This window comes from Cebus imitator, unplaced genomic scaffold (genome assembly GCF_001604975.1).
Source record: "Cebus imitator isolate Cc_AM_T3 unplaced genomic scaffold, Cebus_imitator-1.0 Scaffold99, whole genome shotgun sequence".
Taxonomy (NCBI): Eukaryota; Metazoa; Chordata; class Mammalia; order Primates; family Cebidae; genus Cebus; species Cebus imitator.
This window is the reverse complement of record NW_016107414.1, coordinates 6,157,719-6,165,085: the sequence shown is the minus strand read 5'-3', so window position 1 is coordinate 6,165,085 and position 7,367 is coordinate 6,157,719. Positions and strand designations below refer to the sequence as shown.

The window sequence follows — 7,367 nt, the reverse complement described above, 5'->3', positions numbered from 1 at the left end:
TTCCTGAGACTTAAGTCATATTATGTTGCCCAGGCTGGAGTGCAGTGACTATTCACAAGTGTGATCATAGCGTACTGCATGCTCCAACTTCTGGCCTCAAGAGATCTTCCTGTCTCAGCTTCCCCAGTAGCTGGGACTATAGGTATGCACCACCCATTCACTATTTCCAAGATTTAAAGAATCAAAAGTTTTAAAAACCTGCATTTTAAAGACTCTTTGTAGGTGATTCCAAGGCACTGCTTCTCAATCTTGACAGCACAATAGAATAATGGGACCTTCAAAAAAAAGCTAATACCCAGGCAGCACTCCAGCCCTGTAAATCACAACTTGTGGGTGCGGAGCCCAGACCTCAGGATTTTTTAAAGCCTCCTGATGATTCCAAAGTGCAGTCAAAGCTGAGAATCACAGGCCTGCCCTTTCGTAGGGGCAGCAGGACCAGGAACATCAGCAGAAATGCAGAGCCTTAGGTTCTACTCCAGACCTGCTGGATAAAAATTTATGTTTTAATAGGAACCCAAAGTAATTTATACAAGCATTAATATTTGAGATAGACTGCAGGGAGGGTTTAGATTTACCCAAGCCTTCTCCTGTACTAGCCCTACCCTGACTGCTTCCGGGACAGGCTGGCACTAACAAGATCAAATGCACCTGGGCCATGGCTCATTCTACTAACGTCTCCTGAGCAACTCCTAAGAGAAAGGGACTATTCTAGAAGGGACCTATAACCATTCCCCCAGATCCCTAAGCTCTGGATGGACAAATGCAGTCTGAGTAGGAACTACCTTCGAACCAATACAAGTGTTGACGATCAGAACTCTAGATTGGTTGGAAACTTAAAGTAAATCAACAATGTGAGACATCTAGCAAAACTTCAGACACTAGCAGGTTGCATTCCTTGATCCCTACCACCTCTCACAAGACCTCAGAACTGGTCTTCCCACCTCTGGTCTTGAACCAACTCATGCTGTCATGACAGAATGTTTTACAACATAAATCAGGCCAAGCTATTTCTTCCCTGTTTAACATCCTCTGACAGTCCCTGGACATCCTTAGGTTCAAAGTCAAACACATGAGCTTGGCATGCAAGGCCATCACCAACCGACCCAGCTGAACCTTAATTCCTGAGAACCCACATGTACCCATTCTACTTTTCAGGAGTAACAAATGAACCCCTGACGTTTTCTCAAGCTACCACGCTCCCTAGCTTATCTGTCTGTTACCCCCTTACTTCCTCTACCCACCTGAACCTTCATCCACTGGAGACCCTTCCTTTCAGGTCTCTCCTCCAGGATCACAATCTTGGTGAATAGCATTCTGATTGGCCCTCATCCCAATGAAGGGATGAACAAGGCATGATTAGAAAGAGTCCTGTCACCTAACTTTGGGGGTTTGTTTTGGTTGAGACATGGTCTCACTCTTTTGCCCAGGTTGGAGTACAGTGGCATGATCGTGACTCATGACAGCCTCAACCTCCTGGTCTCAAGCAATCCTCCCACCTCAGCCTCCTGAGTAGCTGGGACTACAGGCATGCATCACCACACCCAGATAATTCGTTGTTGCTGTTCTGTGGAGATGAAGTCTCATCTCACTCTGTTGCCCAGGCTGGAGTGCGGTGGCGCAATCATGACTCACTATAGCCGTGACCTCCTGGTCTCAACAAATCCACCTCAGCACTCAAGTAGCCAGGACTACAGGCATGCACCACCACACCTGGATAATTTTTCTGTTTTTTGTAGAGACAGGGTTTTGCCATGTTGTCCAGGCTGGTCTCGAACCCCTGGGCTCAAGCGATCCTCCCACCTTGGCCTCCCAAAGTGCTGAGATTACAGGCATGAACCACTGTGCCCAGCCCTTTTGATTTGAAGGCCTGTCTGGTGAGAGCAGTTTGACTCTGTTCTCAAGGCATAGCTTTTAAGAGCCAAGACCCACCTGAGCTTCGGCATATCAGGATACAGTTTTAAGCGTTTAACAGAAACCCAAATTACCAGTAATATAAACCAAGGGTTCTTAACCGTGGCTGGAGAGCTTTCTAAATATCCAGTGCCAGCCAGGAGTGGCGACTCATGCCTGTAATCTCAGCACTTTGAGAGGCCAAAGTGAGTGGATCACCTGAGGTCAGGAGTTCAAGACCAGCCTGGCCAACATGGTGAAACCCCATCTCTACTAAAAATATAAAAAACTAGCCAGGCATGGTAGTAGGCACCTGTAATCCCAGCTATTGGGAGGCTGAGGCAGGAAAATCGTTTGAACCTGGGAGGCAGAAGTTGCAATGAGCCAAGATCATGCCACTGCACTCCAGCCTGGGCAACAGAGTGAGATTCTGTCTCAAAAAATTATTCAATGCCAGGCTACACCTCAGGCCAATTAAATCAGAAATTTCGGAGAAGGGGCAAACGTCAGTATATTTATTTTTTAAAAGCCCCACAGGCGATTATAATGTGCAGGTAAGCTTAAGAAACATTGCCTTAAACAATCGGAGGTTTATTTTATCCCGTGGGACATTCCAGACCTGACGAGACTGCTGTGTACCACTCAAAAATCCAGCCTCCTTCTCACTGCCATGTCACCATCCCTAAGGCAGGGCCCTTATCCATGAGGTCCAGCTAGGCTAAGAACTTGTGCAAGCACCAGGATGCAGGAGGGAAAGGGCGTGGCCTGGGAAGATGCACACACCACCATTTTTGCTATGGCCCCTTGTTTGGGATCTAGTCACGCGGCTGTGTTTTATGCAAGGAAAGCTGGGAAATGTAGTGTTTATTCCAAATGGCCATTACTCACCTAAAATCTTAGGGGTCTGTCAATACAGAGAAGATCATTATTGGGGAGAATCTAGCAGAGCTCAACCTAAGGAAGAATATCTTCAAGAACAGAATGGTCGTGTACTGGGATAGGCAGTGGCAGTGCGCTCCCTGCCACCTGGAGAAGTCATCATGTCAGGAGAGAACTACAGCTCTAAGGCAGTCAGATACTCAGTCAATCCACAACTCAACTCTTCATTCTCAGTCACCACAGCCAATATACTGGCCTTCTTCCCGTTCCATGAGCATATGCAGCGCTCTTCATCAGATGGCCTTGTGCTTGCCACTGAAAAGCTTCTGCCCAGAGTTTCTCCTGTCATTTGGGTCTCAGAGAGGTCTGCATTTTTTTTTTTTTTTTTCTGAGACAGAGTCTCACTCTGCCACCCAAGCTGGACTGCAGTGGCGTGATCTCAGCTCACTGCAACCTCTGCCTCCTGGGTTCAAGTGATTCTCCTGCCTCAGCTTCCCAAGTAGCTGAGATTACAGGTGCCCACCACCACATCTGGCTAATTTTTGTATTTTTAGTAGGAATGGGGTTTCAACATGTTGGCCAGACTGACCTCAAGTGATCCGTCTGCTTCAGTCTCCTAAAGTGTTGGGATTGTACAGACATGAGCCACCACACCCAGCTTGCATTTTTTTTCATAGTACTTAAAATCTCTCTCTCTCACTCTTTTTTTTTTTTTTTTTTTTTCTGAGATGCTTTATTTCTCAGGCCAAAATGCGGTAGTGCAATCTTGACTCACTGAAGCCTCAACCTCCAGGGCTCAAGGGACCCTCCTGCCTCAGCCTCCCAAGTAGCTGGAATTACAGGCACACGCCACCAAATCTGGCTAAGTTTTTGATTTTTTGTAGAGATGGAGGTCTCACTATGTTGCCAAGGCTGATCTTGGACTCCTGGGCTCAAGCAATCCTCTTACCTCAGCCCCACAAAGCACTGAGAGTACAGATGTGAGCCACTACATGCAGTAGTCCTTATAATCTTGAGATAGGCTACTAGGGTTCAAATCCTGGTTCCACCATTCACTAGCTGTCTGGCCTTTCTGTGCCTCAATTTTCTATCTATAAAATGGGGATGATAATAGTGCATGTCTTTACCTATAAAGACAGAGCATTGTTAAGAGCACTTGGTTATCTCTTTCAGGTTTTCACCCCTGAAAACCTGATCTTGCAGGTCACCGATAATAACCTTGTTGCTATTAATACATCCAGTGCTAAGTCCTCAGTCCTGGCCCAGCAACGGCATCTGACCCTGCTGATCCGCAGATTCTCCCTCCTCCCTGTCACCTTTTACCACGTGATCTCCAGAACACCAGATGCCTACTATGGTTTTTGTTCCACCTCAAAGCTCCCTCCATCTGCCTGACCTTTCAACTTTTACCTGCCCTAGACCTCAGACCTCGGGCCACTTCCACTCCTTGGCAAGGGGCCGAGTCTCCTGATTTTCAATGTCATCCATATGCTGTTAATTGCTGAGGATCTACGTCCAGGCCCCGACCTCTCTCCTGAACTCTGCCCTGTGTAGCCAACGGCCTCCTCAAATCCTAGAGGCATTTCAAACTTCATATTTCCAAAACCAAACTGATCTCCCTCAAACCCATTTGGACTATCATCTTCTCCATCTCAGTGAAAAGCAGGTCACCTTTCCAGTTTGCAAAAGCCAAAAAACAGAGTTATCATCAACGTCTCTCTCTCACGTACTCCACAGCCAATCTGTTAGGAAATCTCAGGCTCTGCCTTCACACACAACCAAAATCCAACCATTTCTCCACCTTCTCCACCTCCACAGTGATTGCTGTGGTCCACGACACCCCTACCTCTCACCTGTATTCACCTGCTTCTCCCTTTGCCCCTCAGTCTTTTCTCATTCCAGTGGCCAAAGTGATTCTTCTAAAACAGAAACCAGGCTGGGCTCAGTGGCTCACATCTGTAATCCTAGCACTTTGGGAGGCCAAGGAAGGTGGATCCCTTGAGGTTAAGAGTTCAAGACCAGCTTTGCCAATATGGTGACACTCCATCTCTACTAAACACACAAAAAATAGCTGGGTGTGGTGGTATGCACCCAACTACTCAGGAGGCTAAGGCAGGAGAATCACTTGAACCCAGGAGGTGGAGGTTGCAGTGAGCCAAGATCACACCACTGCACTCCAGCCTGGGCAACAGAGCGAGACTCTGTCTCAGAAAATGAATAACAAAACAGGAATCAGGTTATGTCACCCTTTGTTCATTACTTTGCAGTGGCTCCTGTCTCATTCAAAATAAGAGTCATAGCCTTTATAAGGGCTTACCTGCACCTAGACAGTTCTGAGAAGCCTTGTGACAACACTGACACTGCCACCCAGGCCCCTCCCCAGGCTCTGCCCTTCCTGTTCCTTCAGCCTCAGTCCTCCCTGTGAGAAGGGCTCCCCTTCTCCAAGGCGTTGCTCAAATGCCACCTGCTCTGCGGACCCTGTGGAGCCTCTGCCTGGTGCCATAACTCTGACGTCCTCTCGCCTGCCTTGTCTTTCTCCATCCACTTACCGCCTTCCAACATGCCATGTTCCCCTTTCATTCATTGTCATTTTCCCCAACTAGAATGGAATCACCTTGTCTTATTATTATTTTCATTTTTGCTACATTGCTGCTAGTACTTAGAATTATGCTTGGTACACAGGTGTTAAATACATATGCGCTAAATAAGAGAAAATGATTAAATTAAAAATCATTTCTCTCCAGCGTCGTAGGCCTGTTCCTTCACAATATAAAGGTCTCAGATGTGTCATTTATGTTGCAGATATTTTCCTACTTTGTTCTTTGTCTTAATTTTTATTTTATTTTATTTATTTATTTTTAGGCAGGATCTCACTGTGTCGCTCAAGCTGGGGTACAGTGGCATGGTCTTGGCTCACTGCAGCCTCTGCCTCCTGTGTTCAAGCAATTCTCCCAGCTCAGTCTCCCAAGTAGCTAGGACTGCAGGTGCATGCCTGGTGATTTTTGTATTTTTTTTTTTAGAGATGGGGTTTCACCAGGTTGCCCAGGCTGGTATTGAACTCCTGGACTCAAGGGATCTATCTGCCTAAGCCTCCCAACGTGTTAGGATTACAAGGGTGAGCACTGCACCTGGTCTGCCTTTTTATTTTATGGGTTTTTCTTCCATGCAGAAAGTTTGATTATTATGTAGGCAATGTCTTAATTTAATTCTTTAATTTATAGTTTCCAGATTTTAGGTAATATTGAAAGAAACTTTCCTCTTATGTGTGTTTGTGTCTGTGTTTTTGTATGTGTGTATATGTATATATTTGTTATGGTGGTAAATATACACATAAAATTTATCATTTTAACCATTTTTAAGTGTAGAGATCTATGACATTAAGTACATTTCCATTTTAGTGCAATCATCATCACCATCCATCTCCAGAACTTTTCAAACTCCCAAACTGAACCTCTGTACCATTGAATAGTAACTCCCCACTTCTTCCTTCCCCAACCCTTCACAACCACCATTCTGCCTCCTGTCTCTGAGTCTGTCTACTCTAGGCACCTTATACTTTTATATATATATATATATATATATATTCTTTAATGAAATATATATTCTTTAATGTTTGGAAATTAATGGACACGTTTGGCATGTTGCAAAGCCAAAACATTCTTTTTTTAAGTTTTTAAAAATAGAGACAGAATCTTGCTTTTGTTGCCCAGGCTGTTCTTGAACCCCTGGGCACAAGTGATCATCACACATCAGCCTCTCAAATTGCTGGGATTACAGGCATGAACCACCACTCTGGGCCCCAAAATATTCTTGAGATACACTATGGTTTGGACATGGTTTATCTTATTCATTTATTTTTTTGAGACAGAGTCTCACTCTGTCGCCAGGCTGGAGTGCAGTGGTGCAATCTTGGCTCACTGCAACCTCCACCCCCTGGGTTCAAGTGATTCTCGTGCCTCAGCCTCCCAAATAGCTGAGATTACAGGCGCACGTCACCATGCCCAACTAATTTTTGTATTTTTAGTAGAGATGGGGTTTCACCATGTTGGCCAGATGGTCTCAAACTCCTGACCTCATGATCCACCCACCTTGGCCTCCCAAAGTGCTGGGATTCCAGGTGTGAGCCACCATGCCCAGTGGTTTGGACGTGGTTTATCTGTACCAAGTCTCATGTTAAAATTTGGTCTCCATTGTAGCAGTATTAGGAGGTGGGGCCTACTGGGAAGTGTTTGGGTCATGGGGACAGGTCCCTCAGGAATGGCTTGGTGCTGTTCTCGAGGAAGTTAGTGAGCTCTTGCTCTCAAGGGACTGGGAATAAATTAGTTTCCCAAAAAAGTAGGCTGTTATAAAGCGGGGACACTCTTCATGTTTTCTTTTCTTTGCTTGAGTCCACTTACCCTTTGACTTTCTCTGCCATATTATGACACACCATGAAAGCCCTCTTCAGAAGTCAGAGCCATGCCCTTGAACTTCCCAGCCTGCAGAACCATGAGCTAAATACACCTCATTTCTTATATAAATCACCCAGTCTCAGGTGTTCTTTTATAGCAACACAAAATGGACTAGTAAAATATATTTCTTTTTTTTTTTTTTTTTTT

At 45.4% G+C, this 7,367-nt stretch overlaps 1 long non-coding RNA gene across 1 annotated transcript in view; it reads right to left on the bottom strand.

Moving 5' to 3' along the window:
- The window catches only part of LOC108310019, a 40,243-nt gene that overhangs the window by 30,701 nt on the left and 2,175 nt on the right, over window positions 1-7,367 (bottom strand). The gene's annotated exons all lie outside the window — the stretch shown is intronic.